This window comes from Apostichopus japonicus, chromosome 14 (assembly GCF_037975245.1).
Source record: "Apostichopus japonicus isolate 1M-3 chromosome 14, ASM3797524v1, whole genome shotgun sequence".
Lineage (NCBI taxonomy): Eukaryota > Metazoa > Echinodermata > Holothuroidea > Aspidochirotida > Stichopodidae > Apostichopus > Apostichopus japonicus.
This window is the reverse complement of record NC_092574.1, coordinates 25,130,609-25,142,652: the sequence shown is the minus strand read 5'-3', so window position 1 is coordinate 25,142,652 and position 12,044 is coordinate 25,130,609. Positions and strand designations below refer to the sequence as shown.

General features: G+C 36.0%; 1 protein-coding gene across 3 annotated transcripts in view; it reads right to left on the bottom strand.

The window, feature by feature from the left end:
* LOC139980001 (inverted formin-2-like) overlaps nucleotides 1-12,044 on the bottom strand; it is a 101,592-nt gene that overhangs the window by 56,223 nt on the left and 33,325 nt on the right. For all 3 annotated transcript variants that reach the window (XM_071991327.1, XM_071991326.1, XM_071991328.1), the window contains exon 2: nucleotides 4,271-4,454. The gene's annotated coding sequence lies outside the window, so the exon portion shown is untranslated. The remainder of the gene's footprint in view (nucleotides 1-4,270; nucleotides 4,455-12,044) is intronic.

Below are 12,044 nucleotides of genomic sequence, written 5' to 3'. Positions count from 1 at the left end.
ATGTAATTAAAGGAACAATCAACCAAAACCAATTTTTAAAAAGAACTATAACTTTCTAATGATGAACAACAAGTGGTCTGATGGTACAACTTTTAACCAAACAATATGTACATTGACAATTTACAACTTTATTCATCTATTGTGTTTAACAGATTTCTTGTAATAATTTAAATGTAAATAATTTATTGTATTCTCTGAGGGTTAAAATGTTTTCCATATGGAAGCAACTTTACAAGAGTATAATGTCTGACCATCACCAAAATATTTTCAGATCAATCTAGGCACGATGGAGCCAGAGTGCTGAACAAAGAACTTGTACAGAGACAGGTAAGCAAAAGGGGCAGGTAAATATAAGAATATGATCATCTTTCTACGAAAAAAACTTAATTAATTTGCATAATTATCAGGATGATATGAAGTGAGAAGCAACTGTTATATTTGTAAATCATGTTTATTCATGAACCATCTGTTCAACATACTGTATGTAGCACCCTAATTATGAGATTTATCGTGCGATTAAGTTAATTGGCCACATCATCCTCATTATTAAGTAAATGTTAGCACATTCAGTAATGCAAACATAGATAAAGATAATATTCTAAACTGATTCCAGTTCAAAGCAAACATATATGGTGTGGCAGTATGTAAATTATGCACTTATTTTAGTGCACCAATGGTGTTTCGCATGCTAGTAGCAGTGAATTTTCAGTTACATAGGAGGTCACCAACAACATAAGGAGGAGAATCGAGGATTTAAGGAGGGACACCAACGATTAAGGGGGGGCAACACAATTTATGGAGGGGTACCTTGAAGAGTTTAAGAAGGGCAACAACAATTTAAGGAGAGGCACAAACCATTTATAGAAGAGGCAAAGAGATTGTGTTAAAAAATTGTACATTAACTTACAAAGTTTTGTACACATGACAGTGGTGCAATATCCTCAAAACTCTCAGGTTTGGGTATGCTAATGTGTTACCAGATAATAGGTTGGGTATATACAATGCCACTAATCGCTATATACTATGCTGTTTCTGAATTGTGTGACCTTCATAATTTGTTAAGTATACATAACATTCAACGGATAAAAAATCACATATTTTACGTATAAGCAGCTGGTTCAAAGAGGTTTGCCCCCCCCCCTCCCCCAAATAACTCCTCCACCCTCTCCTCTCCCTACAAAGACCACATTGTCAAAGAAATATCAATGATGCTTAAATTCATGAAAATTCATCTCGATAACAATTGAGAACACTCAGATATATTTAGCAAGATAACATGGACATGTTTTGAAGGACAAATTAAATCAGACTGTATTTTGTTTATCAGCAGCTCTTCAGACTGGTGATACAGTCCTGATGTACTGTACCAGTCACTATACTATATGGAGATGGGGTACCCTCTTGAATTTGTCAGAATCTTGAATCAGAGATCACACAACAGCTACCCAGATAATAATGTTATAATTATCTACTGATAGTGCTCACTTTACATCTGGCTTTTATTTATATGAATAATTTTCTACCTGCATTTTTTTTTTTTTTTTTAATTATTCCTACATAGAAGATTAATAACTGCTTCTATATGAAGGGAAATGAAATCTGTGTATGTCAAGTGTCTGACATTGTGTTTAATGCTAAACATTACACATGTATGTCTTGTGTATATATACTGTTGGTAGGTGAATACATGTGTATGCTGTGCCTGTGTACACAAATTTTGTGTACAGTATGACACAAAAATGTGCAAACTGTGCAATATATATTACTGCTGGCATCATGTCAAAATGATGTTCATTCAACTTCTAATTTATTAGTATTTGATTTGATTGGAAATGCAAGCTGAGCCATGCACTGCTGCTAAATGGTTATTAAATTCATAATTTGTGACATACAGATCAAACAAATATATTTAGTCAAACCTGGGATTCGATCAATCATCCAAAATCTTTAAGAGACGTTCAAGAGACGTAATCGGTTTAAAAAATGAGGTCTGGAGTATCCCAGTTTCTCATTTTGTATACAAGTTTCCTTTTTTTTCTTTCTTCTTAAACTACTTGTCCATTCAAGCTGGATTAACCCATCAAAAGTTGCCAGATCATTCAATAGTTTTTCCAACCCCTTTCTTTAAAACCACTGGCAGTATGTTACATGTATATTAAACTTAAAAAATTATAATGCTCAAATAGCACATTCATTCAATCAAAAAAGTAAAAAGCCTTACTACTATTTCAGCATGGGAAGTTGCAGTGCACAATTTACATTTTAAGCTTCCTTCCCTTTTCTATAATTGCAAAAATCACATACATGGGAAAATAGATAACAGTCCAGGACTACAAGTATGAAAAAATAACTTTTTACTGTGTAGACAGAATAATATTGTGTATTCCTATGAAAGTATAAGGGCTACCAACAAGCGTTGACCTTACAGAATCATAGGTTGTTTAATATGCAAATAAACGGTACTTGCTTTCAGTGTGTGTCCAGATGAATTTGTCTCCATTCTAGTTAAAGGTCAATTATACTGATTCTGTTTTGATGTTTACATTTCTACCACGACAGTACATAGTCTGGTGTACAGTGATTCGTATATCTGAACTAAATAGTAATCATTGAAGGAGTACCCAACAATATCTCTAATATTACACTGTAATAAACTGTTCATAAAAACCTCAAAACTTTTTAACTGGATCGGGTATTCACAAGACATGATACTTACCTGTCTCTTTATATGCGTGCCATTCTACCCTAGCCTAGATGCACTGCCTCACTTTGCCCACAGTCTAGTGCTACAGTATAGGGCTGTAATGTTATCATTTGAATCAACACTCATCACCTTCATTGATGACTCTACCTCTCACCAGCTTGGATGTTCCAGAAAAGACAGATCAAATACAGTCTTTTCTTTTACGTGCCAAACCTGACTTTCAAAAAAAAAGTACTTTTAATGGATCATTGTTTAATATCGAAACAGGAAGAAACAATTAATAGTTCTTAACTTATTTATTGACAATTGATGCTTAATATCTTTGATTCCAAGTTTAAGACGTAAAACTATAAAGTGAAGTTTAAGTGAACGAAGAGAGATTTAAAGTTGTGTGATCATTTTGCACTGTTGACACTCCTACAGTATCATGAGATGTACAGAATTATACCGTCGATTTCAAGGACCTACTACAAGCTTTCTCATAAGTTTTGAATTAGAAATGCTGGAAGTCAGACTATATCTATTGCTGGCATTTTCATATTTGCATAGAATTAGGCTATGTAAAGATGACATTGCAATTTATGTAATTGAATGGGTTATCATGCAGGTAAAAAATATGGCCTACTTTTTGCAATGTCAAAGAATGTCACATCTTCATAATGGCATTTCATTACCATAATTTCCACTACTCTTCTTTGTTTTGTCAAAACCCAAGGGGAATTGCATAGTTGAATCTTGAGAGCTTTTACCATAGACATGTATTGATTGCATGCTCTGAATATTACTTACCTTGAGACCAGCTTCAGATGCAGACACAATCTTTAAGCTAGTTTCTACCAATGTGAATTTTTTATAGAGAAGAGTTAAAAGTCTTCCTGAAAACTCCTCAGATATGACCTCTTGTTCTTTTACAGGCTGTTGTACATCTGACGACCAGACTATGAGATTATCCCCAAAACATGCAACAGATTAACAGGATACTTAGTGATTGATACAGGTGATGTTTATCTTGAAATCAGGTCCTTGCTGACTTCAGAAACTTCACCAAAACTTTAAAACCAATGAGATTCCACAGGAGTGAAAATTACCCTGCAATCATTTGCAAGACTTGCAAGAGGTACTGTAGATCTGGAAGGAGGAGTAAGTGGACATTGACCCCTGAAGTAGGTCAGTGGGTGTGGTGGGGGGAGGGGGGCGCAGTGATACAATGTTAACAACGTTAGTAAGCTAGGTTGATTTGAGTGCACATGTAGAGTGTAGACAGGTAAGAGAGGAGGGAAGTATGAAAGTTCCAAAGGTTTATTGTCTGGTATATGAAGTTAACTTGGAGTATAAACTTAACCCCTCCCATAATTGATGCTAAGTACACACTGGTGACCCTTCAATTTCATGCACCCACAAACCACATATTTTATGGCATATATGTAACACCTGAATCAAGAATCATGAGAGGAGGTTAAGCTATATGTACCACGTATGTTATGGGTATAGTATCCTATTATAAGCTTTAAATGATAACATTGTTAGTTGTGATTTATTGTATGATAGGCAAATTAAATACTGTACCTAACTTCTTTGACCAGCAAGAAGATTTCCCTGAGAAAGCAGGATGCTCCTTACAAGCTCAAGTGCTTCTCAATTTGGAAGGATTGGAAAAGTTATTTAAACAAGGATGTCCAGCCTACTCATCCTATGTTGTCATCTACAGCCGTTGTTATTAGTTACTCAGGAAGCAAACTATCTGTGAGAACTGTGAAGAAATTAAGGCAAAGACAAAATAGCAGAGGAATTTTAATACATAAAATACTCTACATCAGGGGTTCCCTAACTGGGGTGTGTGAGTCCATCCCAGGGGGTTTGTGAGATGTATCTGAAAGTCAAAACTAGAGTACTTTTTGTTGCACTAAAATCTGATCATAGTAATGTGTACCTATCGCCAACCTCTTTTCGCGTTCTATACGCATAGTAGTACCGTACCCTGCATGTGAGATATAACTGAATTATGAAACAGACACAGACTGCATGACTTTGGTGAAGTTGGTGTACACATGACAGTACGTCGTGAAGATAAAGAGCTGATATGATCTTGAAGTTTTCAAATAAATATTTGTTCATCTCTTGTTTTTTTCATTAAAATATTACACTATGAACTTGATCTTTTACGAAGCACTGTTATGCATATTATAGTATAATAATGACTCAGATTGTGTCTCGAAAAGTTGGGGGTTGGTGGACAACTTTGACATCCACAGGGGGTTCGTGGGAGGATAAAGTTAGTGAAACCCTGCTCTACATTGTGTAAATTTTACAACTAACATGACAGAAAAGTGAAATAAAATTTTATAGAAGATTTTGATTTTGTTGAAGAAATGGATGGAAAGGGGAAGATTTATAATAAAACAAAGTTCCATCTCTTACAAAAAAGTAACAGCTAACATGCAAATTAATTAGCACTTATTCAAACCATATGAGCAAATTATGACCCAAAATGGGCAGTAAGTTGGACCTGAGCCTAAACTTTCTCGACACCCCGAATGGCTCCATACTCAACTAAGGCATTACCTGGATAACTTTGAGGAAATTAAGTTTCATTACAGGGGAACAAGCACATAAATTTGCTTTTCTTTCAAGCATAATGACCTTAAACTATCTCTATATAACTTGACGATATTCAGCATCCAAAAGTGGCTATACTACCAAAAATTTCAATTATGAACCTCTTAATCATTGTAACATTTTAACCAAATGACTCAACCTTTATATTGAGCAGCATGCTAAATTATTGTACTGATAGCAGAGCTCAGCTTTTTTAATTTTAATTGTAAAAGTTTAACCCATGAAATGATGCAAGGGCCAGTTTCACCTTTACTTTTATTCACCTCAAACTACCAGGGAAGTTCTTACCCACAAATTCCAAACTTTACCAGGTTTGAACATTTACGAGTGACAAGCTTACCTGTCTCCTCACAACCTCAGCACACACGTTCTTCCGTGTCTAGAGTGTACTGGTAATTCCTTTTAATAATACTGTGCACCCTCTATGACCTTACCTGGTCGGTCAATGACCTCCAATCACATTCTACCACCCAAAGTGCTTAGACCATTTGGTTTTCAACTCTTAAATATCATCTACCCGAGTAGTCCGGTGCTGCCAGAAACCTCAAGCTCCTGTCCATTCCCTTTCCCACCATTCTCAACCCCCTCCCCCCCCCCCTCCCCACCATTTCCATTCTTCAACTTCCACCATTCTACCTTCTTTATAGTCAACTACTATATATGGCAAATACGAGTTAAATTTACGAAAGCAATGGTAAGCAGTGCAGTGGTAGGACATAAAGCATGCACTCAGTACATAGTGTACTACATGCAGATCTGTATCAAGTAAATGCACTCATCCATAGCAAGTAGCACAATATAGAAATATCTGTTAAGTATGCCAGTCTACCATTTACATTGTAGTGGAACTATAGAGTCACCTTCAGGTTGTGAATTAGTACTCAAAGTCAACATTCTATGAATACTTCAGGTTTTATGAGCTGTAAATACACCCACAACAGGTAAAAGCTCAATTAACCAGAAAATCAAACAAACTTTGCAACAGATCAGAGCCCCTGCAGTATTATTACTACTGTGTACAATTACACAGATCTATTTATTTGATCTGGTATGTGTACTTCTCAGTGGTTTTTTACCCCAGAGCTGGGAAAAATCGACGAGTGGGAAAACATGCACTGTATATGGATGCAGTTTTGTACTTCCACATATACACCCTCAATTTTAAAGATTTCTTGCCATCTCTGTACTTTTATAGATTATTCTTAAAATAGAAACCCGGCACACAGATAATTACGGATATTAAATTGGTTAAATATACTACCGAGCTTGACCCCATGAGTTACAAAACACATATGAAATAAATAAAACCAACCTGTGAAGTATTTGTCCATAAATTATGGATAAAATGTGCTTTCAGACACACATAAGGTTTTAAGCTACGAATAGAAAGTAATTAGTGTACTACCAGGGAGTTGTTATGGAACCATAACAACTCCCTGGTACTACTATGTATTCCTCCAAGGAAAGACGGAACTGAATCTGTAAATCATTCAGGGTCTTAGCTTCCAGAGCTCACAGTTAATGGACATAGCATGTTGTACAGTATGTTACTTTGGGACACTTAAATGCACAACAATATTGCAAGGCAAATTTTTTAAGGTTTTTTTTGGGGGGGAGGGGTTGTCCCATGGACAAATCGGCCCTTTGGCTGTTTTGGTTACAAACTTGTCCAAACAGCAAACTTGGTCGTCCAAAAAATATAGTAAAATAAAAAATACCAATACTGTATGTACACTGTAGGAGAGATGTGTACAGTAGTTGGTGAATAGAACACCGATATGTACATTGTAGGAGAGATGTGTAGGTTTGGTGACTAAAACACCCACTGTTGGGGTGATACCAATTTATTATATTACCTATTTGGGGTTTTTAGTTACAACATACAATGTAATCTGAATTTTATGTTTAAACAAAAAGTTGTCCACCAGACAACCTCCACAGCTGATTTTGGTTAATTGAATAGATATTTGGACATCCTTCAGATGACTGGACTGGTCATTAATAATTTGCACTGAAATGCAATGTCTGTGAGTTCAGCAACATACTGTATTGATAACTCAATATTACCTGGATGCCATTTTACGATCACTGTTTCAACATAACATGTTTTCTCACCCTATACAGGTACACTGACTATGTACATATATAACTTTAGAGATAAATGTCACATCTTCTGATCTATAGGCTACAGAACAATTTCCACTTTTGATTCCATCATGTTTAGTAATGATTGTTACAGTCTACCTAATGTGATCTCAACCATATAGCCATCAAATATAACACATCCAGTGCTGTAACCTTATCATCAAATGGTAGATTGACCATCTGGCATTCATCATCCTTATCCTATTTATTACATAAAGTAAGCTGTAATTGAAAGCAAAATCAATTGCTACAATTACGCATGTATACTGAGCTGCAGTCACATGGTCGAACAACTGTGTTACCATGGTGACCATCAAATATCCACTTACTTTAATTGTTGTCGAGTAAAACCTGAAGGGCATTACCTATATAGAGTTCCAATATAACAAAATATTATATTCTCATAGCCTTCCCCTCACCTCCTATCTTCCCCTGTCATTCAAAATTGTCCCCCCCCCCGACCCCCTCCCACCCCTATGCAATTACATACATAAGTAGATAACTTCTTGTTAGAATTTGGTCACATGTCAAAACAACCCTAATTCTTGAAGCAAAATTTCTCACTGCACATGAAGGTCAGTCAAAGTTTAAAAGGATAAGCAAACCTAACCATAGATCACGGATCTTTGTGATAGAGATATCTGTGTTGTGTAACTATCCCAAACAGCTGCCAAGAAAAACTATTACATTTGAGAGATTTACTTCACAGATGAACACTGTGAAGGCTTGATCAAGTCTAAACATACATCATCATCTTGTAAGCCAAATCTGCTAAAGGATTTTAAATGTTTTCTTAATTATTAAAATGTTTAATCCTGTAAATACATCTAGAGATGTTTCTTTTTAATAACAATGCACTAATAGTGGCACTGGCTTCAGTGACAACATTCACATTGAATATATGAAACAGAAATAACAGTAAAATAATTATCAAAATATCAAAATAATAAAGATACTAGTGGTACTATGATACCTAACAACGTTCACAAAATGGCAGTCCACTGGTTTTTAATTCTGAATGTCAACAGTGCAAAACTGTCCTTAGATATTATTTGGAAAGTTGTTTATCAGAAAGATCCACAGAATATCACATAAACTTTGAAAAGAATTATATATGGTTGATTTTAGTTAGGTCTCCTAAATATACAAAACACTTGAGCAATGGTTCAATAGTACATGTTATTCCATAAATTTGGTCTGCCTCATGTACTGGACATTAAATGTTCCAACAATGTGCCTTTACAAAAATTAGTGCAGCATGCACATACATCAAAATTTGAATTGAAATAAATGTAATTGTCTCTTAAAGTCCAATAAGTATTTTTGTAATCAAAACTACCCAATTGAAATTTTTCTCTCAAATTGATGTGCATCCCCCCCCCCCACCCATCACGCTTCAAAATGTCTGGCAATACCACTTCCTAGAACAATGTACAAAATGTCAATATTCTGACTACATCGATAATTCAGTATGCTCACAGTACACCAGGCTTGCTGTCAGATTTGTCCCCAAACTCTCTTAAACTTGTCACCTTAAAAAGTCACAAGAATAATTACGTCCCTGTGAAATCTAACATATATCTCACATTTTGCCAGAATATACTGTAAATCTAGTAGCATCTATTTTAGTACAAGACTCTTGAATTTTCATGAGACACTCAGTTATTACCTAAAGGTGACAGTTCACACAGAAAAGGGGAAAGAGGGGAGGGGGGATTAAAAGCTGATGGCAAAATAACACATATATCGGCTATTAATGGGAATATCAAGGGTTGACTTTCTCCTTCAAGAATAATTCCATAAAAATATCATTTGTATGTCAAAATTAGTAGAAACCTAATTTCAAAAGCATGCAGATAATACTGGACATGTTGACACATCAAAATGGTAGATTTGGACGATAGAGAAATTGAACAGTGACTCAGAAGTTATCAGTTTTAGCAGAATTGGTTAGGTGGCAAAACTGTGCATGATTTAGGTGGAGACAGGTAAGAGCAATACCTCTGGCTATGGTTGTGCACTTTTCAAAGATGGCCAACAATTATCCAACAAAATTGACATATTCAGTGTAATTCCAGGTACAGTAAAATTAATCAACTCTGAAGTCTGAACTCTGTTTAATTGATGCCTGGATAAATTGCTCATTTAATGCTTCTCAGCTCAGACCTGATAATTGCTACTATTTTAATATTGTCCTAGAGAAATCTCTCCCAAAGTGTTCTCTTTTTTCTGTCCAATAAACATGTACAATAAAAGGTTGAATGTACCTTTACATATCATGAAACATGTTACTTGAGACTGACCATAAGGTGAAAGTTTAATTACATTTCCCTATTGATTTCTGGGTTATATACACTGAGGAGCTGGCCTAATTTTCCAACTGTTTGCTATAATCGGTATAGACCAGCCATATGGGTTGAATAGCCTCTGACTAGTGCGAGGTGGAGTGTGAGGTTTTACATCCAACCCCCCCACCCTCGCCCATCGCCCATCCCCCCAACATGCCCTCTCGACCTCACACTAAATTGAAACATCGGTTATTAACACAATCATGTATTTAGACCTAATTTAAAGTGTAAAATGTTGCCTGGGACTGGACCATTTGATGTCTAATTAATCATTCACGGGGGCAGGTCTAGTGTTTAAATTTAAACCCCACTGGAAGTAGAAGATGGATCCAAGTCATAACTAACACTAACGGTTGTGAGGAGAACAGGTAAGTGAGGGAGCAAAGTAAACTTAATCATTTATACAGAATTTTATTTCAACTTTGTTTAATAACAAAAGTCTGTACCTAGACAACAGGCCAATCAAATCACCTAGATAGTCTCACCTATGCTACCTGTCTGCGGAATGAAAATAAGGGGTGGGGAGAATGGAGGGGGGGTAGCCACCTAAAAGTTTATTATATCACATAAGCATACAGAGATGACAATAGAAAAAGCACACTACAACTCTTGGATTAAAATTTGAAGTGATTTTTTCAGTTCATCTCTGTGAGCACATGTACAGTGGCGACTTAATTTCTACCTAATAATAGAGATATGATAAAGCTTTTTTTTCTACTGTCAAACATATATGTGTACTAAGATAACCGCCAACTTGCTAATACACATGCTGTGGTTTCAGCAAGATTTCTGTATTATACTGGTATATATACTCGATTTTTATATACTCAAACTTTTATATATACTCAAACTTGGTATACTCAAACACACTGGAAAAATACACACTTGATCATATATATTCAAATCCAATTACTCTTATAATTTTTCGACTGTCATGAAAATGTCTGCCCAAGGAGGGTTCTGCCACATATAAGGCTGCCAAGTGTACCCTGACATAGGTATAATGTCCTCGTTCATACATAATTTATCACTATTGAAGCCTTCTGGGAATGCATACAGCACACACATAATTAACCAAATCAGACACAAGTGAATATTAAATTTATTCAAATGTTACATGAAATGATTTGGCTGTTTGTCTGTAGGGACCTCTAAAGTGATATTTGAAAAGGTTCAGCTGGATTTAATGAAAACCACTATTCATTAAGTAAAAAAATATATATTTTTCATTCTTTTTCCCAAGGCTGTCTGTAAAGAATCATTGGAACTCAAATTGTTCATACATGCATGGGAAAGTTACAATATGGCTATCAAGGTTCAATTAACACAAGGTTCTTGATTATAATTTAACTGTTACACAACTTGATTACAAGTAGGGATGCTTACACCAATATTTATAAGGACCTTTTATTTAAAAGTGTATGACAGTGCTCGAACTATATATTTGTGCCTCACCAGCATTCTAGCATATATTCAGTATAGTCAGGTGGCTTAGCAACAATTTTTAGGCTTAACGTTACAGGCCGGACAAAAGTACCAAATTTGGCATGGAGTTTCTTTTCGACCTATCTATCGATTTTATCCGTGGAACCCACTTTATCGGTTCCGATTTTTCAAGATGGCGGCCAAAATCCAAGATGGCTGCCAGAAAAAAAGGAAATGTCATATATCTGGCTGTAAAAATCAGAGATGAACAAATGAGGGGTCAATTCAGGTGTTTCCGGGGTCACTGAAACAGATGATGATCATGGCATGTTGCTTGAGTAACCCACTTCCAAGATGGCGGCCAAAATCCAAGATGGCCGCCAGAAAAAAACGAAATGTCATATATCTGGCTGTAAAAATCGGAGATGAACAAATGAGGGGTCAATTAAGGTGTTTCTGAGCTCACTGAAACAGATGATGGTCATGGTATGTTGCTTGGGCCACCCACTTCCAAGATGGCGGCCAGAATCCAAGATGGCCCCCTGAAAAAAAGGAAATTTCATATATATTCAATCCCCAGACCCCCTGTGCCCTTTTCTGATCGGGACCATTAAACCTTCCGTCCTCAAACGTGTAAATGAAACCGGGCTTGCACCTTGACTATATGTTATGGCTGGTATTCTAATTGTGTCACTTTGGCTCAGGAAGCCACTTAGGACTTATTGGGGAACTTTGAGGTGTGATCGACCGTGGATAGACACTGTCGCAAACCCGTTATTATATGGGAGTTACGAGTGTCATGTAAG